This window comes from Hyla sarda, unplaced genomic scaffold, assembly GCF_029499605.1.
Source record: "Hyla sarda isolate aHylSar1 unplaced genomic scaffold, aHylSar1.hap1 scaffold_1241, whole genome shotgun sequence".
NCBI classification, from domain to species: Eukaryota; Metazoa; Chordata; class Amphibia; order Anura; family Hylidae; genus Hyla; species Hyla sarda.
The window spans coordinates 26021-51731 of NW_026607862.1; the positions used below are offsets into that span (position 1 = coordinate 26021).

The 25711-nt window shown below is 46.1% G+C and overlaps 11 non-coding genes across 11 annotated transcripts; all 11 read left to right on the forward strand.

The window, feature by feature from the left end:
- Positions 1 to 640: 640 nt before the first annotated feature.
- LOC130303760 (U2 spliceosomal RNA) lies at positions 641 to 831 on the forward strand. The gene has a single exon (XR_008853785.1). It is a non-coding gene; the product is annotated as a U2 spliceosomal RNA (small nuclear RNA).
- Positions 832 to 2926: 2095 nt separating this feature from the next.
- Positions 2927 to 3117, forward strand: LOC130303761 (U2 spliceosomal RNA). Its single transcript, XR_008853786.1, has one exon. It is a non-coding gene; the product is annotated as a U2 spliceosomal RNA (small nuclear RNA).
- A 2084-nt stretch (positions 3118 to 5201) lies between these two features.
- On the forward strand, positions 5202 to 5392 carry LOC130303762 (U2 spliceosomal RNA). The gene has a single exon (XR_008853787.1). It is a non-coding gene; the product is annotated as a U2 spliceosomal RNA (small nuclear RNA).
- Positions 5393 to 7482: 2090 nt separating this feature from the next.
- On the forward strand, positions 7483 to 7673 carry LOC130303763 (U2 spliceosomal RNA). Its single transcript, XR_008853788.1, has one exon. It is a non-coding gene; the product is annotated as a U2 spliceosomal RNA (small nuclear RNA).
- Positions 7674 to 9780: 2107 nt separating this feature from the next.
- Positions 9781 to 9971, forward strand: LOC130303764 (U2 spliceosomal RNA). The gene has a single exon (XR_008853789.1). It is a non-coding gene; the product is annotated as a U2 spliceosomal RNA (small nuclear RNA).
- A 2093-nt stretch (positions 9972 to 12064) lies between these two features.
- Positions 12065 to 12255, forward strand: LOC130303799 (U2 spliceosomal RNA). The gene has a single exon (XR_008853823.1). It is a non-coding gene; the product is annotated as a U2 spliceosomal RNA (small nuclear RNA).
- A 2093-nt stretch (positions 12256 to 14348) lies between these two features.
- On the forward strand, positions 14349 to 14539 carry LOC130303765 (U2 spliceosomal RNA). Its single transcript, XR_008853790.1, has one exon. It is a non-coding gene; the product is annotated as a U2 spliceosomal RNA (small nuclear RNA).
- Positions 14540 to 16628: 2089 nt separating this feature from the next.
- LOC130303766 (U2 spliceosomal RNA) lies at positions 16629 to 16819 on the forward strand. The gene has a single exon (XR_008853791.1). It is a non-coding gene; the product is annotated as a U2 spliceosomal RNA (small nuclear RNA).
- A 2104-nt stretch (positions 16820 to 18923) lies between these two features.
- On the forward strand, positions 18924 to 19114 carry LOC130303768 (U2 spliceosomal RNA). The gene has a single exon (XR_008853793.1). It is a non-coding gene; the product is annotated as a U2 spliceosomal RNA (small nuclear RNA).
- A 2089-nt stretch (positions 19115 to 21203) lies between these two features.
- Positions 21204 to 21394, forward strand: LOC130303769 (U2 spliceosomal RNA). Its single transcript, XR_008853794.1, has one exon. It is a non-coding gene; the product is annotated as a U2 spliceosomal RNA (small nuclear RNA).
- A 2073-nt stretch (positions 21395 to 23467) lies between these two features.
- LOC130303770 (U2 spliceosomal RNA) lies at positions 23468 to 23658 on the forward strand. Its single transcript, XR_008853795.1, has one exon. It is a non-coding gene; the product is annotated as a U2 spliceosomal RNA (small nuclear RNA).
- The last annotated feature ends 2053 nt before the right edge of the window (positions 23659 to 25711 follow it).

Here is a 25711-nt window from a genome sequence, read left to right on the forward strand (position 1 = left end):
CCCTCAGAACTACAGTGCTATGATGTCACTCACTTCCACAGGCCTTGCAGAGTGTAAACAACAACAACCCAGCTTTGTTGTGTATGTAACCATAGGGATTTGTGATGTCACCTAGAACCTTCACAGCAGCGACAGCTTTATGAGGAGCATCAGCACTGCTCTGCCTGAGCAGAACCATCACCGCCATAGGTTGTCAAATAACCCGGATTTAACCCACACAGGTAAGTCCAATGGGGTGCAGGCATGTCCTCTATGCTTACAGCTTCCCGTGGGTGTTGGTTTGATACCGTTTGGGGACAGCCAAGGAGGCATCTGCAGGCAACAAAGGTAGGTGTGTGCTTGTGTGTGTGTTTCCTATGCAGATCCTAAGCCCAGTGTCACATGCAAGTAGGAGGAGTAAGAAGGGTTCCTGGCAAATCCGGGTTATGGATTGCATTTAAAAAGGCCCCGTGGGAGTGCAATGGGCCCCTGTCTTGCTGCTTAGCAATAATGGTATGGGTTTAGGTTCTGCTGTGTGTACTGGTGGTTGACTGCCCCCCAGCCCAGAGTGTGCATGGAAAATTGTCTGGCAGCCTCCCTGACAGCAAGCAGTGATAGTGCCCATGAAGGGGACCTTGTTGGGCCCGCCCCTTTCACGGTTATCGCTTCTCGGCCTTTTGGCTAAGATCAAGTGTAGTATCTGTTCTTATCAGTTTAATATCTGATACGTCCCCTATCTGGGGACCATATATTAAATGGATTTTTGAGAACGGGGGCCGATTTCGAAGCTTGCTTCCGTCGCCCTATGCATTGACCCGATATGGCAGTATCTTCGGGTACAGTGCACCACCCCCTTACAGGGTTAAAAAGAAAGATTCCTACTTTCATTGCTACCTGCTTGCTGGCTAGCCAGCTAGCCAGCCCTGTGGGCCTTGCTGCTGCAGCCAAAAAACAAAAGGTGGTGCTGCTGCTGCTGCTTCTGCTGCTTCTGCTTCTGCTTGTGTCTGGCCCCTGTTGAAGCGTCCAGGCACAGGACTTCTGCTGCTGCTGACTAAATGGCCTCCTTAATTGGATCATTTGAGTAGCCAGCACACCTGTGCAGGTAGGGCATGACATGATAGGCAGCTGCCTTGATAGCGGGTGGGTGCTGAATGTTCCTAATTGACAAAATAAGATTAATGCTTATGAAGAAATATAAAATCTCATCCCTTCCCCAATATCGCGCCACACCCCTACCCCTTAATTCCCTGGTTGAACTTGATGGACATATGTCTTTTTTCGACCGTACTAACTATGTAACTATGTAACATAACATGGGGGGGGGGGGGGGGGGGGTCTCCTGGCTGTTCACACAGGTGTGTCATTGCTGTACATTGACCATGCATTGCTTCTGTGGTATTGCAAAGGCAAAGACAAATGCTTCCAGCCATCCATTGCACTAATGGATTGGTCATCAGCTGGCTGTCTATGTCCCGCATCAATATAGACCAAAGTACAGAGGGTTAGGCTATGCTATTGTGCACCTACCTGATGCATCAGAAGGTGCGAGGCCCTTGCTAAATTCTGTGCACAGACTTTGAGATCTATACTTTAGACTGTATCTAAACCTGCTCCAACATGGACTGACATTCTGGCCTACTTTCAGCCGATGCGACTTGTCTGTCGCTGAACAGTCGCTTTTTATGTATTCAGCACCTATGTATAATGTTGTAAAAATGCTCTAGAAGCTAAAGTCGCAGAAATGTCACACATATTTGGCCTGCAACTTTCTGTGCGACAAATTCAGACAGGAAAAATCAGTATAAATCCTTAGAAAATTATCCCCCAGTGTCTCCATCTGCTGGCGGTATTGAATAAGCATTGCTGCACTGATGGGGTATGCATTAGACGAAAAAAAAGAAGAAAAAGAAGAATAATACGCCCAGAAAAGAGGCGAAAAGGAGAAAAACGTAAAAAAACGTGAAAAAAAAGTAAGAGGAAGAGAAGGGAAAAAAAGGTGGAAATGGGTTTAAAAGTGATTTCGGCGGAGAAATATATATATATATATATATATATATATATATATATATATATACGCGCACACACACACATATATATAAACGTATTCTCCGTTGAGATATTGCAGCCGCTGCTGTGTCCAGGCCCAGGAGCCTTAGCACTGTGCTGTGATGTCACTCAATACCACTGACATCACTAGGTGTAAACAACATCTCTCCTTTGCTGTGTATGTGACTATGGAGCTGTTTGGTGATGTCGTCTATTATGGCCTTCATAGAAGCAACAGGAGATTGTTGCATCCATCTAGAACCCTCAGAACTACAGTGCTATGATGTCACTCACTTCCACAGGCCTTGCAGAGTGTAAACAACAACAACCCAGCTTTGTTGTGTATGTAACCATAGGGATTTGTGATGTCACCTAGAACCTTCACAGCAGCGACAGCTTTATGAGGAGCATCAGCACTGCTCTGCCTGAGCAGAACCATCACCGCCATAGGTTGTCAAATAACCCGGATTTAACCCACACAGGTAAGTCCAATGGGGTGCAGGCATGTCCTCTATGCTTACAGCTTCCCGTGGGTGTTAGTTTGATACCGTTTGGGGACAGCCAAGGAGGCATCTGCAGGCAACAAAGGTAGGTGTGTGCTTGTGTGTGTGTTTCCTATGCAGATCCTAAGCCCAGTGTCACATGCAAGTAGGAGGAGTAAGAAGGGTTCCTGGCAAATCCGGGTTATGGATTGCATTTAAAAAGGCCCCGTGGGAGTGCAATGGGCCCCTGTCTTGCTGCTTAGCAATAATGGTATGGGTTTAGGTTCTGCTGTGTGTACTGGTGGTTGACTGCCCCCCAGCCCAGAGTGTGCATGGAAAATTGTCTGGCAGCCTCCCTGACAGCAAGCAGTGATAGTGCCCATGAAGGGGACCTTGTTGGGCCCGCCCCTTTCACGGTTATCGCTTCTCGGCCTTTTGGCTAAGATCAAGTGTAGTATCTGTTCTTATCAGTTTAATATCTGATACGTCCCCTATCTGGGGACCATATATTAAATGGATTTTTGAGAACGGGGGCCGATTTCGAAGCTTGCTTCCGTCGCCCTATGCATTGACCCGATATGGCAGTATCTTCGGGTACAGTGCACCACCCCCTTACAGGGTTAAAAAGAAAGATTCCTACTTTCATTGCTACCTGCTTGCTGGCTAGCCAGCTAGCCAGCCCTGTGGGCCTTGCTGCTGCAGCCAAAAAACAAAAGGTGGTGCTGCTGCTGCTGCTTCTGCTGCTTCTGCTTCTGCTTGTGTCTGGCCCCTGTTGGAGCGTCCAGGCACAGGACTTCTGCTGCTGCTGACTAAATGGCCTCCTTAATTGGATCATTTGAGTAGCCAGCACACCTGTGCATTTAGGGCATGACATGATAGGCAGCTGCCTTGATAGCGGGTGGGTGCTGAATGTTCCTAATTGACAAAATAAGATTAATGCTTATGAAGAAATATAAAATCTCATCCCTTCCCCAATATCGCGCCACACCCCTACCCCTTAATTCCCTGGTTGAACTTGATGGACATATGTCTTTTTTCGACCGTACTAACTATGTAACTATGTAACATAACATGGGGGGGGGGGGGGGGGTCTCCTGGCTGTTCACACAGGTGTGTCATTGCTGTACATTGACCATGCATTGCTTCTGTGGTATTGCAAAGGCAAAGACAAATGCTTCCAGCCATCCATTGCACTAATGGATTGGTCATCAGCTGGCTGTCTATGTCCCGCATCAATATAGACCAAAGTACAGAGGGTTAGGCTATGCTATTGTGCACCTACCTGATGCATCAGAAGGTGCGAGGCCCTTGCTAAATTCTGTGCACAGACTTTGAGATCTATACTTTAGACTGTATCTAAACCTGCTCCAACATGGACTGACATTCTGGCCTACTTTCAGCCGATGCGACTTGTCTGTCGCTGAACAGTCGCTTTTTATGTATTCAGCACCTATGTATAATGTTGTAAAAATGCTCTAGAAGCTAAAGTCGCAGAAATGTCACACATATTTGGCCTGCAACTTTCTGTGCGACAAATTCAGACAGGAAAAATCAGTATAAATCCTTAGAAAATTATCCCCCAGTGTCTCCATCTGCTGGCGGTATTGAATAAGCATTGCTGCACTGATGGGGTATGCATTAGACGAAAAAAAAGAAGAAAAAGAAGAATAATACGCCCAGAAAAGAGGCGAAAAGGAGAAAAACGTAAAAAAACGTGAAAAAAAAGTAAGAGGAAGAGAAGGGAAAAAAAGGTGGAAATGGGTTTAAAAGTGATTTCGGCGGAGAAATATATATATATATATATATATATATATGTATATACGCGCACACACACACATATATATAAACGTATTCTCCGTTGAGATATTGCAGCCGCTGCTGTGTCCAGGCCCAGGAGCCTTAGCACTGTGCTGTGATGTCACTCAATACCACTGACATCACTAGGTGTAAACAACATCTCTCCTTTGCTGTGTATGTGACTATGGAGCTGTTTGGTGATGTCGTCTATTATGGCCTTCATAGAAGCAACAGGAGATTGTTGCATCCATCTAGAACCCTCAGAACTACAGTGCTATGATGTCACTCACTTCCACAGGCCTTGCAGAGTGTAAACAACAACAACCCAGCTTTGTTGTGTATGTAACCATAGGGATTTGTGATGTCACCTAGAACCTTCACAGCAGCGACAGCTTTATGAGGAGCATCAGCACTGCTCTGCCTGAGCAGAACCATCACCGCCATAGGTTGTCAAATAACCCGGATTTAACCCACACAGGTAAGTCCAATGGGGTGCAGGCATGTCCTCTATGCTTACAGCTTCCCGTGGGTGTTGGTTTGATACCGTTTGGGGACAGCCAAGGAGGCATCTGCAGGCAACAAAGGTAGGTGTGTGCTTGTGTGTGTGTTTCCTATGCAGATCCTAAGCCCAGTGTCACATGCAAGTAGGAGGAGTAAGAAGGGTTCCTGGCAAATCCGGGTTATGGATTGCATTTAAAAAGGCCCCGTGGGAGTGCAATGGGCCCCTGTCTTGCTGCTTAGCAATAATGGTATGGGTTTAGGTTCTGCTGTGTGTACTGGTGGTTGACTGCCCCCCAGCCCAGAGTGTGCATGGAAAATTGTCTGGCAGCCTCCCTGACAGCAAGCAGTGATAGTGCCCATGAAGGGGACCTTGTTGGGCCCGCCCCTTTCACGGTTATCGCTTCTCGGCCTTTTGGCTAAGATCAAGTGTAGTATCTGTTCTTATCAGTTTAATATCTGATACGTCCCCTATCTGGGGACCATATATTAAATGGATTTTTGAGAACGGGGGCCGATTTCGAAGCTTGCTTCCGTCGCCCTATGCATTGACCCGATATGGCAGTATCTTCGGGTACAGTGCACCACCCCCTTACAGGGTTAAAAAGAAAGATTCCTACTTTCATTGCTACCTGCTTGCTGGCTAGCCAGCTAGCCAGCCCTGTGGGCCTTGCTGCTGCAGCCAAAAAACAAAAGGTGGTGCTGCTGCTGCTGCTTCTGCTGCTTCTGCTTCTGCTTGTGTCTGGCCCCTGTTGGAGCGTCCAGGCACAGGACTTCTGCTGCTGCTGACTAAATGGCCTCCTTAATTGGATCATTTGAGTAGCCAGCACACCTGTGCAGGTAGGGCATGACATGATAGGCAGCTGCCTTGATAGCGGGTGGGTGCTGAATGTTCCTAATTGACAAAATAAGATTAATGCTTATGAAGAAATATAAAATCTCATCCCTTCCCCAATATCGCGCCACACCCCTACCCCTTAATTCCCTGGTTGAACTTGATGGACATATGTCTTTTTTCGACCGTACTAACTATGTAACTATGTAACATAACATGGGGGGGGGGGGGGGGGTCTCCTGGCTGTTCACACAGGTGTGTCATTGCTGTACATTGACCATGCATTGCTTCTGTGGTATTGCAAAGGCAAAGACAAATGCTTCCAGCCATCCATTGCACTAATGGATTGGTCATCAGCTGGCTGTCTATGTCCCGCATCAATATAGACCAAAGTACAGAGGGTTAGGCTATGCTATTGTGCACCTACCTGATGCATCAGAAGGTGCGAGGCCCTTGCTAAATTCTGTGCACAGACTTTGAGATCTATACTTTAGACTGTATCTAAACCTGCTCCAACATGGACTGACATTCTGGCCTACTTTCAGCCGATGCGACTTGTCTGTCGCTGAACAGTCGCTTTTTATGTATTCAGCACCTATGTATAATGTTGTAAAAATGCTCTAGAAGCTAAAGTCGCAGAAATGTCACACATATTTGGCCTGCAACTTTCTGTGCGACAAATTCAGACAGGAAAAATCAGTATAAATCCTTAGAAAATTATCCCCCAGTGTCTCCATCTGCTGGCGGTATTGAATAAGCATTGCTGCACTGATGGGGTATGCATTAGACGAAAAAAAAGAAGAAAAAGAAGAATAATACGCCCAGAAAAGAGGCGAAAAGGAGAAAAACGTAAAAAAACGTGAAAAAAAAGTAAGAGGAAGAGAAGGGAAAAAAAGGTGGAAATGGGTTTAAAAGTGATTTCGGCGGAGAAATATATATATATATATATATATATATATATATATATATATATGCGCACACACACACATATATATAAACGTATTCTCCGTTGAGATATTGCAGCCGCTGCTGTGTCCAGGCCCAGGAGCCTTAGCACTGTGCTGTGATGTCACTCAATACCACTGACATCACTAGGTGTAAACAACATCTCTCCTTTGCTGTGTATGTGACTATGGAGCTGTTTGGTGATGTCGTCTATTATGGCCTTCATAGAAGCAACAGGAGATTGTTGCATCCATCTAGAACCCTCAGAACTACAGTGCTATGATGTCACTCACTTCCACAGGCCTTGCAGAGTGTAAACAACAACAACCCAGCTTTGTTGTGTATGTAACCATAGGGATTTGTGATGTCACCTAGAACCTTCACAGCAGCGACAGCTTTATGAGGAGCATCAGCACTGCTCTGCCTGAGCAGAACCATCACCGCCATAGGTTGTCAAATAACCCGGATTTAACCCACACAGGTAAGTCCAATGGGGTGCAGGCATGTCCTCTATGCTTACAGCTTCCCGTGGGTGTTGGTTTGATACCGTTTGGGGACAGCCAAGGAGGCATCTGCAGGCAACAAAGGTAGGTGTGTGCTTGTGTGTGTGTTTCCTATGCAGATCCTAAGCCCAGTGTCACATGCAAGTAGGAGGAGTAAGAAGGGTTCCTGGCAAATCCGGGTTATGGATTGCATTTAAAAAGGCCCCGTGGGAGTGCAATGGGCCCCTGTCTTGCTGCTTAGCAATAATGGTATGGGTTTAGGTTCTGCTGTGTGTACTGGTGGTTGACTGCCCCCCAGCCCAGAGTGTGCATGGAAAATTGTCTGGCAGCCTCCCTGACAGCAAGCAGTGATAGTGCCCATGAAGGGGACCTTGTTGGGCCCGCCCCTTTCACGGTTATCGCTTCTCGGCCTTTTGGCTAAGATCAAGTGTAGTATCTGTTCTTATCAGTTTAATATCTGATACGTCCCCTATCTGGGGACCATATATTAAATGGATTTTTGAGAACGGGGGCCGATTTCGAAGCTTGCTTCCGTCGCCCTATGCATTGACCCGATATGGCAGTATCTTCGGGTACAGTGCACCACCCCCTTACAGGGTTAAAAAGAAAGATTCCTACTTTCATTGCTACCTGCTTGCTGGCTAGCCAGCTAGCCAGCCCTGTGGGCCTTGCTGCTGCAGCCAAAAAACAAAAGGTGGTGCTGCTGCTGCTGCTTCTGCTGCTTCTGCTTCTGCTTGTGTCTGGCCCCTGTTGGAGCGTCCAGGCACAGGACTTCTGCTGCTGCTGACTAAATGGCCTCCTTAATTGGATCATTTGAGTAGCCAGCACACCTGTGCAGGTAGGGCATGACATGATAGGCAGCTGCCTTGATAGCGGGTGGGTGCTGAATGTTCCTAATTGACAAAATAAGATTAATGCTTATGAAGAAATATAAAATCTCATCCCTTCCCCAATATCGCGCCACACCCCTACCCCTTAATTCCCTGGTTGAACTTGATGGACATATGTCTTTTTTCGACCGTACTAACTATGTAACTATGTAACATAACATGGGGGGGGGGGTCTCCTGGCTGTTCACACAGGTGTGTCATTGCTGTACATTGACCATGCATTGCTTCTGTGGTATTGCAAAGGCAAAGACAAATGCTTCCAGCCATCCATTGCACTAATGGATTGGTCATCAGCTGGCTGTCTATGTCCCGCATCAATATAGACCAAAGTACAGAGGGTTAGGCTATGCTATTGTGCACCTACCTGATGCATCAGAAGGTGCGAGGCCCTTGCTAAATTCTGTGCACAGACTTTGAGATCTATACTTTAGACTGTATCTAAACCTGCTCCAACATGGACTGACATTCTGGCCTACTTTCAGCCGATGCGACTTGTCTGTCGCTGAACAGTCGCTTTTTATGTATTCAGCACCTATGTATAATGTTGTAAAAATGCTCTAGAAGCTAAAGTCGCAGAAATGTCACACATATTTGGCCTGCAACTTTCTGTGCGACAAATTCAGACAGGAAAAATCAGTATAAATCCTTAGAAAATTATCCCCCAGTGTCTCCATCTGCTGGCGGTATTGAATAAGCATTGCTGCACTGATGGGGTATGCATTAGACGAAAAAAAAGAAGAAAAAGAAGAATAATACGCCCAGAAAAGAGGCGAAAAGGAGAAAAACGTAAAAAAACGTGAAAAAAAAGTAAGAGGAAGAGAAGGGAAAAAAAGGTGGAAATGGGTTTAAAAGTGATTTCGGCGGAGAATATATATATATATATATATATATATATATATATATATATATATATATATATATATATATATATACGTGCACACACACACATATATATAAACGTATTCTCCGTTGAGATATTGCAGCCGCTGCTGTGTCCAGGCCCAGGAGCCTTAGCACTGTGCTGTGATGTCACTCAATACCACTGACATCACTAGGTGTAAACAACATCTCTCCTTTGCTGTGTATGTGACTATGGAGCTGTTTGGTGATGTCGTCTATTATGGCCTTCATAGAAGCAACAGGAGATTGTTGCATCCATCTAGAACCCTCAGAACTACAGTGCTATGATGTCACTCACTTCCACAGGCCTTGCAGAGTGTAAACAACAACAACCCAGCTTTGTTGTGTATGTAACCATAGGGATTTGTGATGTCACCTAGAACCTTCACAGCAGCGACAGCTTTATGAGGAGCATCAGCACTGCTCTGCCTGAGCAGAACCATCACCGCCATAGGTTGTCAAATAACCCGGATTTAACCCACACAGGTAAGTCCAATGGGGTGCAGGCATGTCCTCTATGCTTACAGCTTCCCGTGGGTGTTGGTTTGATACCGTTTGGGGACAGCCAAGGAGGCATCTGCAGGCAACAAAGGTAGGTGTGTGCTTGTGTGTGTGTTTCCTATGCAGATCCTAAGCCCAGTGTCACATGCAAGTAGGAGGAGTAAGAAGGGTTCCTGGCAAATCCGGGTTATGGATTGCATTTAAAAAGGCCCCGTGGGAGTGCAATGGGCCCCTGTCTTGCTGCTTAGCAATAATGGTATGGGTTTAGGTTCTGCTGTGTGTACTGGTGGTTGACTGCCCCCCAGCCCAGAGTGTGCATGGAAAATTGTCTGGCAGCCTCCCTGACAGCAAGCAGTGATAGTGCCCATGAAGGGGACCTTGTTGGGCCCGCCCCTTTCACGGTTATCGCTTCTCGGCCTTTTGGCTAAGATCAAGTGTAGTATCTGTTCTTATCAGTTTAATATCTGATACGTCCCCTATCTGGGGACCATATATTAAATGGATTTTTGAGAACGGGGGCCGATTTCGAAGCTTGCTTCCGTCGCCCTATGCATTGACCCGATATGGCAGTATCTTCGGGTACAGTGCACCACCCCCTTACAGGGTTAAAAAGAAAGATTCCTACTTTCATTGCTACCTGCTTGCTGGCTAGCCAGCTAGCCAGCCCTGTGGGCCTTGCTGCTGCAGCCAAAAAACAAAAGGTGGTGCTGCTGCTGCTGCTTCTGCTGCTTCTGCTTCTGCTTGTGTCTGGCCCCTGTTGGAGCGTCCAGGCACAGGACTTCTGCTGCTGCTGACTAAATGGCCTCCTTAATTGGATCATTTGAGTAGCCAGCACACCTGTGCAGGTAGGGCATGACATGATAGGCAGCTGCCTTGATAGCGGGTGGGTGCTGAATGTTCCTAATTGACAAAATAAGATTAATGCTTATGAAGAAATATAAAATCTCATCCCTTCCCCAATATCGCGCCACACCCCTACCCCTTAATTCCCTGGTTGAACTTGATGGACATATGTCTTTTTTCGACCGTACTAACTATGTAACTATGTAACATAACATGGGGGGGGGGGGGGGTCTCCTGGCTGTTCACACAGGTGTGTCATTGCTGTACATTGACCATGCATTGCTTCTGTGGTATTGCAAAGGCAAAGACAAATGCTTCCAGCCATCCATTGCACTAATGGATTGGTCATCAGCTGGCTGTCTATGTCCCGCATCAATATAGACCAAAGTACAGAGGGTTAGGCTATGCTATTGTGCACCTACCTGATGCATCAGAAGGTGCGAGGCCCTTGCTAAATTCTGTGCACAGACTTTGAGATCTATACTTTAGACTGTATCTAAACCTGCTCCAACATGGACTGACATTCTGGCCTACTTTCAGCCGATGCGACTTGTCTGTCGCTGAACAGTCGCTTTTTATGTATTCAGCACCTATGTATAATGTTGTAAAAATGCTCTAGAAGCTAAAGTCGCAGAAATGTCACACATATTTGGCCTGCAACTTTCTGTGCGACAAATTCAGACAGGAAAAATCAGTATAAATCCTTAGAAAATTATCCCCCAGTGTCTCCATCTGCTGGCGGTATTGAATAAGCATTGCTGCACTGATGGGGTATGCATTAGACGAAAAAAAAGAAGAAAAAGAAGAATAATACGCCCAGAAAAGAGGCGAAAAGGAGAAAAACGTAAAAAAACTTGAAAAAAAAGTAAGAGGAAGAGAAGGGAAAAAAAGGTGGAAATGGGTTTAAAAGTGATTTCGGCGGAGAATATATATATATATATATATATATATATATATATATATATATATATACGCGCACACACACACATATATATAAACGTATTCTCCGTTGAGATATTGCAGCCGCTGCTGTGTCCAGGCCCAGGAGCCTTAGCACTGTGCTGTGATGTCACTCAATACCACTGACATCACTAGGTGTAAACAACATCTCTCCTTTGCTGTGTATGTGACTATGGAGCTGTTTGGTGATGTCGTCTATTATGGCCTTCATAGAAGCAACAGGAGATTGTTGCATCCATCTAGAACCCTCAGAACTACAGTGCTATGATGTCACTCACTTCCACAGGCCTTGCAGAGTGTAAACAACAACAACCCAGCTTTGTTGTGTATGTAACCATAGGGATTTGTGATGTCACCTAGAACCTTCACAGCAGCGACAGCTTTATGAGGAGCATCAGCACTGCTCTGCCTGAGCAGAACCATCACCGCCATAGGTTGTCAAATAACCCGGATTTAACCCACACAGGTAAGTCCAATGGGGTGCAGGCATGTCCTCTATGCTTACAGCTTCCCGTGGGTGTTGGTTTGATACCGTTTGGGGACAGCCAAGGAGGCATCTGCAGGCAACAAAGGTAGGTGTGTGCTTGTGTGTGTGTTTCCTATGCAGATCCTAAGCCCAGTGTCACATGCAAGTAGGAGGAGTAAGAAGGGTTCCTGGCAAATCCGGGTTATGGATTGCATTTAAAAAGGCCCCGTGGGAGTGCAATGGGCCCCTGTCTTGCTGCTTAGCAATAATGGTATGGGTTTAGGTTCTGCTGTGTGTACTGGTGGTTGACTGCCCCCCAGCCCAGAGTGTGCATGGAAAATTGTCTGGCAGCCTCCCTGACAGCAAGCAGTGATAGTGCCCATGAAGGGGACCTTGTTGGGCCCGCCCCTTTCACGGTTATCGCTTCTCGGCCTTTTGGCTAAGATCAAGTGTAGTATCTGTTCTTATCAGTTTAATATCTGATACGTCCCCTATCTGGGGACCATATATTAAATGGATTTTTGAGAACGGGGGCCGATTTCGAAGCTTGCTTCCGTCGCCCTATGCATTGACCCGATATGGCAGTATCTACGGGTACAGTGCACCACCCCCTTACAGGGTTAAAAAGAAAGATTCCTACTTTCATTGCTACCTGCTTGCTGGCTAGCCAGCTAGCCAGCCCTGTGGGCCTTGCTGCTGCAGCCAAAAAACAAAAGGTGGTGCTGCTGCTGCTGCTTCTGCTGCTTCTGCTTCTGCTTGTGTCTGGCCCCTGTTGGAGCGTCCAGGCACAGGACTTCTGCTGCTGCTGACTAAATGGCCTCCTTAATTGGATCATTTGAGTAGCCAGCACACCTGTTCAGGTAGGGCATGACATGATAGGCAGCTGCCTTGATAGCGGGTGGGTGCTGAATGTTCCTAATTGACAAAATAAGATTAATGCTTATGAAGAAATATAAAATCTCATCCCTTCCCCAATATCGCGCCACACCCCTACCCCTTAATTCCCTGGTTGAACTTGATGGACATATGTCTTTTTTCGACCGTACTAACTATGTAACTATGTAACATAACATGGGGGGGGGGGGGGGGGGTCTCCTGGCTGTTCACACAGGTGTGTCATTGCTGTACATTGACCATGCATTGCTTCTGTGGTATTGCAAAGGCAAAGACAAATGCTTCCAGCCATCCATTGCACTAATGGATTGGTCATCAGCTGGCTGTCTATGTCCCGCATCAATATAGACCAAAGTACAGAGGGTTAGGCTATGCTATTGTGCACCTACCTGATGCATCAGAAGGTGCGAGGCCCTTGCTAAATTCTGTGCACAGACTTTGAGATCTATACTTTAGACTGTATCTAAACCTGCTCCAACATGGACTGACATTCTGGCCTACTTTCAGCCGATGCGACTTGTCTGTCGCTGAACAGTCGCTTTTTATGTATTCAGCACCTATGTATAATGTTGTAAAAATGCTCTAGAAGCTAAAGTCGCAGAAATGTCACACATATTTGGCCTGCAACTTTCTGTGCGACAAATTCAGACAGGAAAAATCAGTATAAATCCTTAGAAAATTATCCCCCAGTGTCTCCATCTGCTGGCGGTATTGAATAAGCATTGCTGCACTGATGGGGTATGCATTAGACGAAAAAAAAGAAGAAAAAGAAGAATAATACGCCCAGAAAAGAGGCGAAAAGGAGAAAAACGTAAAAAAACGTGAAAAAAAAGTAAGAGGAAGAGAAGGGAAAAAAAGGTGGAAATGGGTTTAAAAGTGATTTCGGCTGAGAAATATATATATATATATATATATATATATATATATATATATATACGCGCACACACACACATATATATAAACGTATTCTCCGTTGAGATATTGCAGCCGCTGCTGTGTCCAGGCCCAGGAGCCTTAGCACTGTGCTGTGATGTCACTCAATACCACTGACATCACTAGGTGTAAACAACATCTCTCCTTTGCTGTGTATGTGACTATGGAGCTGTTTGGTGATGTCGTCTATTATGGCCTTCATAGAAGCAACAGGAGATTGTTGCATCCATCTAGAACCCTCAGAACTACAGTGCTATGATGTCACTCACTTCCACAGGCCTTGCAGAGTGTAAACAACAACAACCCAGCTTTGTTGTGTATGTAACCATAGGGATTTGTGATGTCACCTAGAACCTTCACAGCAGCGACAGCTTTATGAGGAGCATCAGCACTGCTCTGCCTGAGCAGAACCATCACCGCCATAGGTTGTCAAATAACCCGGATTTAACCCACACAGGTAAGTCCAATGGGGTGCAGGCATGTCCTCTATGCTTACAGCTTCCCGTGGGTGTTGGTTTGATACCGTTTGGGGACAGCCAAGGAGGCATCTGCAGGCAACAAAGGTAGGTGTGTGCTTGTGTGTGTGTTTCCTATGCAGATCCTAAGCCCAGTGTCACATGCAAGTAGGAGGAGTAAGAAGGGTTCCTGGCAAATCCGGGTTATGGATTGCATTTAAAAAGGCCCCGTGGGAGTGCAATGGGCCCCTGTCTTGCTGCTTAGCAATAATGGTATGGGTTTAGGTTCTGCTGTGTGTACTGGTGGTTGACTGCCCCCCAGCCCAGAGTGTGCATGGAAAATTGTCTGGCAGCCTCCCTGACAGCAAGCAGTGATAGTGCCCATGAAGGGGACCTTGTTGGGCCCGCCCCTTTCACGGTTATCGCTTCTCGGCCTTTTGGCTAAGATCAAGTGTAGTATCTGTTCTTATCAGTTTAATATCTGATACGTCCCCTATCTGGGGACCATATATTAAATGGATTTTTGAGAACGGGGGCCGATTTCGAAGCTTGCTTCCGTCGCCCTATGCATTGACCCGATATGGCAGTATCTTCGGGTACAGTGCACCACCCCCTTACAGGGTTAAAAAGAAAGATTCCTACTTTCATTGCTACCTGCTTGCTGGCTAGCCAGCTAGCCAGCCCTGTGGGCCTTGCTGCTGCAGCCAAAAAACAAAAGGTGGTGCTGCTGCTGCTGCTTCTGCTGCTTCTGCTTCTGCTTGTGTCTGGCCCCTGTTGGAGCGTCCAGGCACAGGACTTCTGCTGCTGCTGACTAAATGGCCTCCTTAATTGGATCATTTGAGTAGCCAGCACACCTGTGCAGGTAGGGCATGACATGATAGGCAGCTGCCTTGATAGCGGGTGGGTGCTGAATGTTCCTAATTGACAAAATAAGATTAATGCTTATGAAGAAATATAAAATCTCATCCCTTCCCCAATATCGCGCCACACCCCTACCCCTTAATTCCCTGGTTGAACTTGATGGACATATGTCTTTTTTCGACCGTACTAACTATGTAACTATGTAACATAACATGGGGGGGGGGGGGGGGTCTCCTGGCTGTTCACACAGGTGTGTCATTGCTGTACATTGACCATGCATTGCTTCTGTGGTATTGCAAAGGCAAAGACAAATGCTTCCAGCCATCCATTGCACTAATGGATTGGTCATCAGCTGGCTGTCTATGTCCCGCATCAATATAGACCAAAGTACAGAGGGTTAGGCTATGCTATTGTGCACCTACCTGATGCATCAGAAGGTGCGAGGCCCTTGCTAAATTCTGTGCACAGACTTTGAGATCTATACTTTAGACTGTATCTAAACCTGCTCCAACATGGACTGACATTCTGGCCTACTTTCAGCCGATGCGACTTGTCTGTCGCTGAACAGTCGCTTTTTATGTATTCAGCACCTATGTATAATGTTGTAAAAATGCTCTAGAAGCTAAAGTCGCAGAAATGTCACACATATTTGGCCTGCAACTTTCTGTGCGACAAATTCAGACAGGAAAAATCAGTATAAATCCTTAGAAAATTATCCCCCAGTGTCTCCATCTGCTGGCGGTATTGAATAAGCATTGCTGCACTGATGGGGTATGCATTAGACGAAAAAAAAGAAGAAAAAGAAGAATAATACGCCCAGAAAAGAGGCGAAAAGGAGAAAAACGTAAAAAAACGTGAAAAAAAAGTAAGAGGAAGAGAAGGGAAAAAAAGGTGGAAATGGGTTTAAAAGTGATTTCGGCGGAGAAATATATATATATATATATATATATATATATATATATATATACGCGCACACACACACATATATATAAACGTATTCTCCGTTGAGATATTGCAGCCGCTGCTGTGTCCAGGCCCAGGAGCCTTAGCACTGTGCTGTGATGTCACTCAATACCACTGACATCACTAGGTGTAAACAACATCTCTCCTTTGCTGTGTATGTGACTATGGAGCTGTTTGGTGATGTCGTCTATTATGGCCTTCATAGAAGCAACAGGAGATTGTTGCATCCATCTAGAACCCTCAGAACTACAGTGCTATGATGTCACTCACTTCCACAGGCCTTGCAGAGTGTAAACAACAACAACCCAGCTTTGTTGTGTATGTAACCATAGGGATTTGTGATGTCACCTAGAACCTTCACAGCAGCGACAGCTTTATGAGGAGCATCAGCACTGCTCTGCCTGAGCAGAACCATCACCGCCATAGGTTGTCAAATAACCCGGATTTAACCCACACAGGTAAGTCCAATGGGGTGCAGGCATGTCCTCTATGCTTACAGCTTCCCGTGGGTGTTGGTTTGATACCGTTTGGGGACAGCCAAGGAGGCATCTGCAGGCAACAAAGGTAGGTGTGTGCTTGTGTGTGTGTTTCCTATGCAGATCCTAAGCCCAGTGTCACATGCAAGTAGGAGGAGTAAGAAGGGTTCCTGGCAAATCCGGGTTATGGATTGCATTTAAAAAGGCCCCGTGGGAGTGCAATGGGCCCCTGTCTTGCTGCTTAGCAATAATGGTATGGGTTTAGGTTCTGCTGTGTGTACTGGTGGTTGACTGCCCCCCAGCCCAGAGTGTGCATGGAAAATTGTCTGGCAGCCTCCCTGACAGCAAGCAGTGATAGTGCCCATGAAGGGGACCTTGTTGGGCCCGCCCCTTTCACGGTTATCGCTTCTCGGCCTTTTGGCTAAGATCAAGTGTAGTATCTGTTCTTATCAGTTTAATATCTGATACGTCCCCTATCTGGGGACCATATATTAAATGGATTTTTGAGAACGGGGGCCGATTTCGAAGCTTGCTTCCGTCGCCCTATGCATTGACCCGATATGGCAGTATCTTCGGGTACAGTGCACCACCCCCTTACAGGGTTAAAAAGAAAGATTCCTACTTTCATTGCTACCTGCTTGCTGGCTAGCCAGCTAGCCAGCCCTGTGGGCCTTGCTGCTGCAGCCAAAAAACAAAAGGTGGTGCTGCTGCTGCTGCTTCTGCTGCTTCTGCTTCTGCTTGTGTCTGGCCCCTGTTGGAGCGTCCAGGCACAGGACTTCTGCTGCTGCTGACTAAATGGCCTCCTTAATTGGATCATTTGAGTAGCCAGCACACCTGTGCAGGTAGGGCATGACATGATAGGCAGCTGCCTTGATAGCGGGTGGGTGCTGAATGTTCCTAATTGACAAAATAAGATTAATGCTTATGAAGAAATATAAAATCTCATCCCTTCCCCAATATCGCGCCACACCCCTACCCCTTAATTCCCTGGTTGAACTTGATGGACATATGTCTTTTTTCGACCGTACTAACTATGTAACTATGTAACATAACATGGGGGGGGGGGGGGGTCTCCTGGCTGTTCACACAGGTGTGTCATTGCTGTACATTGACCATGCATTGCTTCTGTGGTATTGCAAAGGCAAAGACAAATGCTTCCAGCCATCCATTGCACTAATGGATTGGTCATCAGCTGGCTGTCTATGTCCCGCATCAATATAGACCAAAGTACAGAGGGTTAGGCTATGCTATTGTGCACCTACCTGATGCATCAGAAGGTGCGAGGCCCTTGCTAAATTCTGTGCACAGACTTTGAGATCTATACTTTAGACTGTATCTAAACCTGCTCCAACATGGACTGACATTCTGGCCTACTTTCAGCCGATGCGACTTGTCTGTCGCTGAACAGTCGCTTTTTATGTATTCAGCACCTATGTATAATGTTGTAAAAATGCTCTAGAAGCTAAAGTCGCAGAAATGTCACACATATTTGGCCTGCAACTTTCTGTGCGACAAATTCAGACAGGAAAAATCAGTATAAATCCTTAGAAAATTATCCCCCCCAGTGTCTCCATCTGCTGGCGGTATTGAATAAGCATTGCTGCACTGATGGGGTATGCATTAGACGAAAAAAAAGAAGAAAAAGAAGAATAATACGCCCAGAAAAGAGGCGAAAAGGAGAAAAACGTAAAAAAACGTGAAAAAAAAGTAAGAGGAAGAGAAGGGAAAAAAAGGTGGAAATGGGTTTAAAAGTGATTTCGGCGGAGAAATATATATATATATATATATATATATATATATATATATATATATATATATATATACGCGCACACACACACATATATATAAACGTATTCTCCGTTGAGATATTGCAGCCGCTGCTGTGTCCAGGCCCAGGAGCCTTAGCACTGTGCTGTGATGTCACTCAATACCACTGACATCACTAGGTGTAAACAACATCTCTCCTTTGCTGTGTATGTGACTATGGAGCTGTTTGGTGATGTCGTCTATTATGGCCTTCATAGAAGCAACAGGAGATTGTTGCATCCATCTAGAACCCTCAGAACTACAGTGCTATGATGTCACTCACTTCCACAGGCCTTGCAGAGTGTAAACAACAACAACCCAGCTTTGTTGTGTATGTAACCATAGGGATTTGTGATGTCACCTAGAACCTTCACAGCAGCGACAGCTTTATGAGGAGCATCAGCACTGCTCTGCCTGAGCAGAACCATCACCGCCATAGGTTGTCAAATAACCCGGATTTAACCCACACAGGTAAGTCCAATGGGGTGCAGGCATGTCCTCTATGCTTACAGCTTCCCGTGGGTGTTGGTTTGATACCGTTTGGGGACAGCCAAGGAGGCATCTGCAGGCAACAAAGGTAGGTGTGTGCTTGTGTGTGTGTTTCCTATGCAGATCCTAAGCCCAGTGTCACATGCAAGTAGGAGGAGTAAGAAGGGTTCCTGGCAAATCCGGGTTATGGATTGCATTTAAAAAGGCCCCGTGGGAGTGCAATGGGCCCCTGTCTTGCTGCTTAGCAATAATGGTATGGGTTTAGGTTCTGCTGTGTGTACTGGTGGTTGACTGCCCCCCAGCCCAGAGTGTGCATGGAAAATTGTCTGGCAGCCTCCCTGACAGCAAGCAGTGATAGTGCCCATGAAGGGGACCTTGTTGGGCCCGCCCCTTTCACGGTTATCGCTTCTCGGCCTTTTGGCTAAGATCAAGTGTAGTATCTGTTCTTATCAGTTTAATATCTGATACGTCCCCTATCTGGGGACCATATATTAAATGGATTTTTGAGAACGGGGGCCGATTTCGAAGCTTGCTTCCGTCGCCCTATGCATTGACCCGATATGGCAGTATCTTCGGGTACAGTGCACCACCCCCTTACAGGGTTAAAAAGAAAGATTCCTACTTTCATTGCTACCTGCTTGCTGGCTAGCCAGCTAGCCAGCCCTGTGGGCCTTGCTGCTGCAGCCAAAAAACAAAAGGTGGTGCTGCTTCTGCTGCTTCTGCTTCTGCTTGTGTCTGGCCCCTGTTGGAGCGTCCAGGCACAGGACTTCTGCTGCTGCTGACTAAATGGCCTCCTTAATTGGATCATTTGAGTAGCCAGCACACCTGTGCAGGTAGGGCATGACATGATAGGCAGCTGCCTTGATAGCGGGTGGGTGCTGAATGTTCCTAATTGACAAAATAAGATTAATGCTTATGAAGAAATATAAAATCTCATCCCTTCCCCAATATCGCGCCACACCCCTACCCCTTAATTCCCTGGTTGAACTTGATGGACATATGTCTTTTTTCGACCGTACTAACTATGTAACTATGTAACATAACATGGGGGGGGGGGGGGGGGTCTCCTGGCTGTTCACACAGGTGTGTCATTGCTGTACATTGACCATGCATTGCTTCTGTGGTATTGCAAAGGCAAAGACAAATGCTTCCAGCCATCCATTGCACTACTGGATTGGTCATCAGCTGGCTGTCTATGTCCCGCATCAATATAGACCAAAGTACAGAGGGTTAGGCTATGCTATTGTGCACCTACCTGATGCATCAGAAGGTGCGAGGCCCTTGCTAAATTCTGTGCACAGACTTTGAGATCTATACTTTAGACTGTATCTAAACCTGCTCCAACATGGACTGACATTCTGGCCTACTTTCAGCCGATGCGACTTGTCTGTCGCTGAACAGTCGCTTTTTATGTATTCAGCACCTATGTATAATGTTGTAAAAATGCTCTAGAAGCTAAAGTCGCAGAAATGTCACACATATTTGGCCTGCAACTTTCTGTGCGACAAATTCAGACAGGAAAAATCAGTATAAATCCTTAGAAAATTATCCCCCAGTGTCTCCATCTGCTGGCGGTATTGAATAAGCATTGCTGCACTGATGGGGTATGCATTAGACGAAAAAGAAGAAGAAAAAGAAGAATAATACGCCCAGAAAAGAGGCGAAAAGGAGAAAAACGTAAAAAAACGTGAAAAAAAAGTAAGAGGAAGAGAAGGGAAAAAAAGGTGGAAATGGGTTTAAAAGTGATTTCGGCGGAGAAATATATATATATATATATATATATATATATATATATATATATATATATACGCGCACACACACACATATATATAAACGTATTCTCCGTTGAGATATTGCAGCCGCTGCTGTGTCCAGGCCCAGGAGCCTTAGCACTGTGCTGTGATGTCACTCAATACCACTGACATCACTAGGTGTAAACAACATCTCTCCTTTGCTGTGTATGTGACTATGGAGCTGTTTGGTGATGTCGTCTATTATGGCCTTCATAGAAGCAACAGGAGATTGTTGCATCCATCTAGAACCCTCAGAACTACAGTGCTATGATGTCACTCACTTCCACAGGCCTTGCAGAGTGTAAACAACAACAACCCAGCTTTGTTGTGTATGTAACCATAGGGATTTGTGATGTCACCTAGAACCTTCACAGCAGCGACAGCTTTATGAGGAGCATCAGCACTGCTCTGCCTGAGCAGAACCATCACCGCCATAGGTTGTCAAATAACCCGGATTTAACCCACACAGGTAAGTCCAATGGGGTGCAGGCATGTCCTCTATGCTTACAGCTTCCCGTGGGTGTTGGTTTGATACCGTTTGGGGACAGCCAAGGAGGCATCTGCAGGCAACAAAGGTAGGTGTGTGCTTGTGTGTGTGTTTCCTATGCAGATCCTAAGCCCAGTGTCACATGCAAGTAGGAGGAGTAAGAAGGGTTCCTGGCAAATCCGGGTTATGGATTGCATTTAAAAAGGCCCCGTGGGAGTGCAATGGGCCCCTGTCTTGCTGCTTAGCAATAATGGTATGGGTTTAGGTTCTGCTGTGTGTACTGGTGGTTGACTGCCCCCCAGCCCAGAGTGTGCATGGAAAATTGTCTGGCAGCCTCCCTGACAGCAAGCAGTGATAGTGCCCATGAAGGGGACCTTGTTGGGCCCGCCCCTTTCACGGTTATCGCTTCTCGGCCTTTTGGCTAAGATCAAGTGTAGTATCTGTTCTTATCAGTTTAATATCTGATACGTCCCCTATCTGGGGACCATATATTAAATGGATTTTTGAGAACGGGGGCCGATTTCGAAGCTTGCTTCCGTCGCCCTATGCATTGACCCGATATGGCAGTATCTTCGGGTACAGTGCACCACCCCCTTACAGGGTTAAAAAGAAAGATTCCTACTTTCATTGCTACCTGCTTGCTGGCTAGCCAGCTAGCCAGCCCTGTGGGCCTTGCTGCTGCAGCCAAAAAACAAAAGGTGGTGCTGCTGCTGCTGCTGCTGCTGCTTCTGCTTCTGCTTGTGTCTGGCCCCTGTTGGAGCGTCCAGGCACAGGACTTCTGCTGCTGCTGACTAAATGGCCTCCTTAATTGGATCATTTGAGTAGCCAGCACACCTGTGCAGGTAGGGCATGACATGATAGGCAGCTGCCTTGATAGCGGGTGGGTGCTGAATGTTCCTAATTGACAAAATAAGATTAATGCTTATGAAGAAATATAAAATCTCATCCCTTCCCCAATATCGCGCCACACCCCTACCCCTTAATTCCCTGGTTGAACTTGATGGACATATGTCTTTTTTCGACCGTACTAACTATGTAACTATGTAACATAACATGGGGGGGGGGGGGGGGGGGTCTCCTGGCTGTTCACACAGGTGTGTCATTGCTGTACATTGACCATGCATTGCTTCTGTGGTATTGCAAAGGCAAAGACAAATGCTTCCAGCCATCCATTGCACTAATGGATTGGTCATCAGCTGGCTGTCTATGTCCCGCATCAATATAGACCAAAGTACAGAGGGTTAGGCTATGCTATTGTGCACCTACCTGATGCATCAGAAGGTGCGAGGCCCTTGCTAAATTCTGTGCACAGACTTTGAGATCTATACTTTAGACTGTATCTAAACCTGCTCCAACATGGACTGACATTCTGGCCTACTTTCAGCCGATGCGACTTGTCTGTCGCTGAACAGTCGCTTTTTATGTATTCAGCACCTATGTATAATGTTGTAAAAATGCTCTAGAAGCTAAAGTCGCAGAAATGTCACACATATTTGGCCTGCAACTTTCTGTGCGACAAATTCAGACAGGAAAAATCAGTATAAATCCTTAGAAAATTATCCCCCAGTGTCTCCATCTGCTGGCGGTATTGAATAAGCATTGCTGCACTGATGGGGTATGCATTAGACGAAAAAAAAGAAGAATAATACGCCCAGAAAAGAGGCGAAAAGGAGAAAAACGTAAAAAAACGTGAAAAAAAAGTAAGAGGAAGAGAAGGGAAAAAAAGGTGGAAATGGGTTTAAAAGTGATTTCGGCGGAGAAATATATATATATATATATATATATATATATACGCGCACACACACACATATATATAAACGTATTCTCCGTTGAGATATTGCAGCCGCTGCTGTGTCCAGGCCCAGGAGCCTTAGCACTGTGCTGTGATGTCACTCAATACCACTGACATCACTAGGTGTAAACAACATCTCTCCTTTGCTGTGTATGTGACTATGGAGCTGTTTGGTGATGTCGTCTATTATGGCCTTCATAGAAGCAACAGGAGATTGTTGCATCCATCTAGAACCCTCAGAACTACAGTGCTATGATGTCACTCACTTCCACAGGCCTTGCAGAGTGTAAACAACAACAACCCAGCTTTGTTGTGTATGTAACCATAGGGATTTGTGATGTCACCTAGAACCTTCACAGCAGCGACAGCTTTATGAGGAGCATCAGCACTGCTCTGCCTGAGCAGAACCATCACCGCCATAGGTTGTCAAATAACCCGGATTTAACCCACACAGGTAAGTCCAATGGGGTGCAGGCATGTCCTCTATGCTTACAGCTTCCCGTGGGTGTTGGTTTGATACCGTTTGGGGACAGCCAAGGAGGCATCTGCAGGCAACAAAGGTAGGTGTGTGCTTGTGTGTGTGTTTCCTATGCAGATCCTAAGCCCAGTGTCACATGCAAGTAGGAGGAGTAAGAAGGGTTCCTGGCAAATCCGGGTTATGGATTGCATTTAAAAAGGCCCCGTGGGAGTGCAATGGGCCCCTGTCTTGCTGCTTAGCAATAATGGTATGGGTTTAGGTTCTGCTGTGTGTACTGGTGGTTGACTGCCCCCCAGCCCAGAGTGTGCATGGAAAATTGTCTGGCAGCCTCCCTGACAGCAAGCAGTGATAGTGCCCATGAAGGGGACCTTGTTGGGCCCGCCCCTTTCACGGTTATCGCTTCTCGGCCTTTTGGCTAAGATCAAGTGTAGTATCTGTTCTTATCAGTTTAATATCTGATACGTCCCCTATCTGGGGACCATATATTAAATGGATTTTTGAGAACGGGGGCCGATTTCGAAGCTTGCTTCCGTCGCCCTATGCATTGACCCGATATGGCAGTATCTTCGGGTACAGTGCACCACCCCCTTACAGGGTTAAAAAGAAAGATTCCTACTTTCATTGCTACCTGCTTGCTGGCTAGCCAGCTAGCCAGCCCTGTGGGCCTTGCTGCTGCAGCCAAAAAACAAAAGGTGGTGCTGCTGCTGCTGCTTCTGCTGCTTCTGCTTCTGCTTGTGTCTGGCCCCTGTTGGAGCGTCCAGGCACAGGACTTCTGCTGCTGCTGACTAAATGGCCTCCTTAATTGGATCATTTGAGTAGCCAGCACACCTGTGCAGGTAGGGCATGACATGATAGGCAGCTGCCTTGATAGCGGGTGGGTGCTGAATGTTCCTAATTGACAAAATAAGATTAATGCTTATGAAGAAATATAAAATCTCATCCCTTCCCCAATATCGCGCCACACCCCTACCCCTTAATTCCCTGGTTGAACTTGATGGACATATGTCTTTTTTCGACCGTACTAACTATGTAACTATGTAACATAACATGGGGGGGGGGGGGGGGTCTCCTGGCTGTTCACACAGGTGTGTCATTGCTGTACATTGACCATGCATTGCTTCTGTGGTATTGCAAAGGCAAAGACAAATGCTTCCAGCCATCCATTGCACTAATGGATTGGTCATCAGCTGGCTGTCTATGTCCCGCATCAATATAGACCAAAGTACAGAGGGTTAGGCTATGCTATTGTGCACCTACCTGATGCATCAGAAGGTGCGAGGCCCTTGCTAAATTCTGTGCACAGACTTTGAGATCTATACTTTAGACTGTATCTAAACCTGCTCCAACATGGACTGACATTCTGGCCTACTTTCAGCCGATGCGACTTGTCTGTCGCTGAACAGTCGCTTTTTATGTATTCAGCACCTATGTATAATGTTGTAAAAATGCTCTAGAAGCTAAAGTCGCAGAAATGTCACACATATTTGGCCTGCAACTTTCTGTGCGACAAATTCAGACAGGAAAAATCAGTATAAATCCTTAGAAAATTATCCCCCAGTGTCTCCATCTGCTGGCGGTATTGAATAAGCATTGCTGCACTGATGGGGTATGCATTAGACGAAAAAAAAGAAGAAAAAGAAGAATAATACGCCCAGAAAAGAGGCGAAAAGGAGAAAAACGTAAAAAAACGTGAAAAAAAAGTAAGAGGAAGAGAAGGGAAAAAAAGGTGGAAATGGGTTTAAAAGTGATTTCGGCGGAGAAATATATATATATATATATATATATATATATATATATATATATATATATATATATACGCGCACACACACACATATATATAAACGTATTCTCCGTTGAGATATTGCAGCCGCTGCTGTGTCCAGGCCCAGGAGCCTTAGCACTGTGCTGTGATGTCACTCAATACCACTGACATCACTAGGTGTAAACAACATCTCTCCTTTGCTGTGTATGTGACTATGGAGCTGTTTGGTGATGTCGTCTATTATGGCCTTCATAGAAGCAACAGGAGATTGTTGCATCCATCTAGAACCCTCAGAACTACAGTGCTATGATGTCACTCACTTCCACAGGCCTTGCAGAGTGTAAACAACAACAACCCAGCTTTGTTGTGTATGTAACCATAGGGATTTGTGATGTCACCTAGAACCTTCACAGCAGCGACAGCTTTATGAGGAGCATCAGCACTGCTCTGCCTGAGCAGAACCATCACCGCCATAGGTTGTCAAATAACCCGGATTTAACCCACACAGGTAAGTCCAATGGGGTGCAGGCATGTCCTCTATGCTTACAGCTTCCCGTGGGTGTTGGTTTGATACCGTTTGGGGACAGCCAAGGAGGCATCTGCAGGCAACAAAGGTAGGTGTGTGCTTGTGTGTGTGTTTCCTATGCAGATCCTAAGCCCAGTGTCACATGCAAGTAGGAGGAGTAAGAAGGGTTCCTGGCAAATCCGGGTTATGGATTGCATTTAAAAAGGCCCCGTGGGAGTGCAATGGGCCCCTGTCTTGCTGCTTAGCAATAATGGTATGGGTTTAGGTTCTGCTGTGTGTACTGGTGGTTGACTGCCCCCCAGCCCAGAGTGTGCATGGAAAATTGTCTGGCAGCCTCCCTGACAGCAAGCA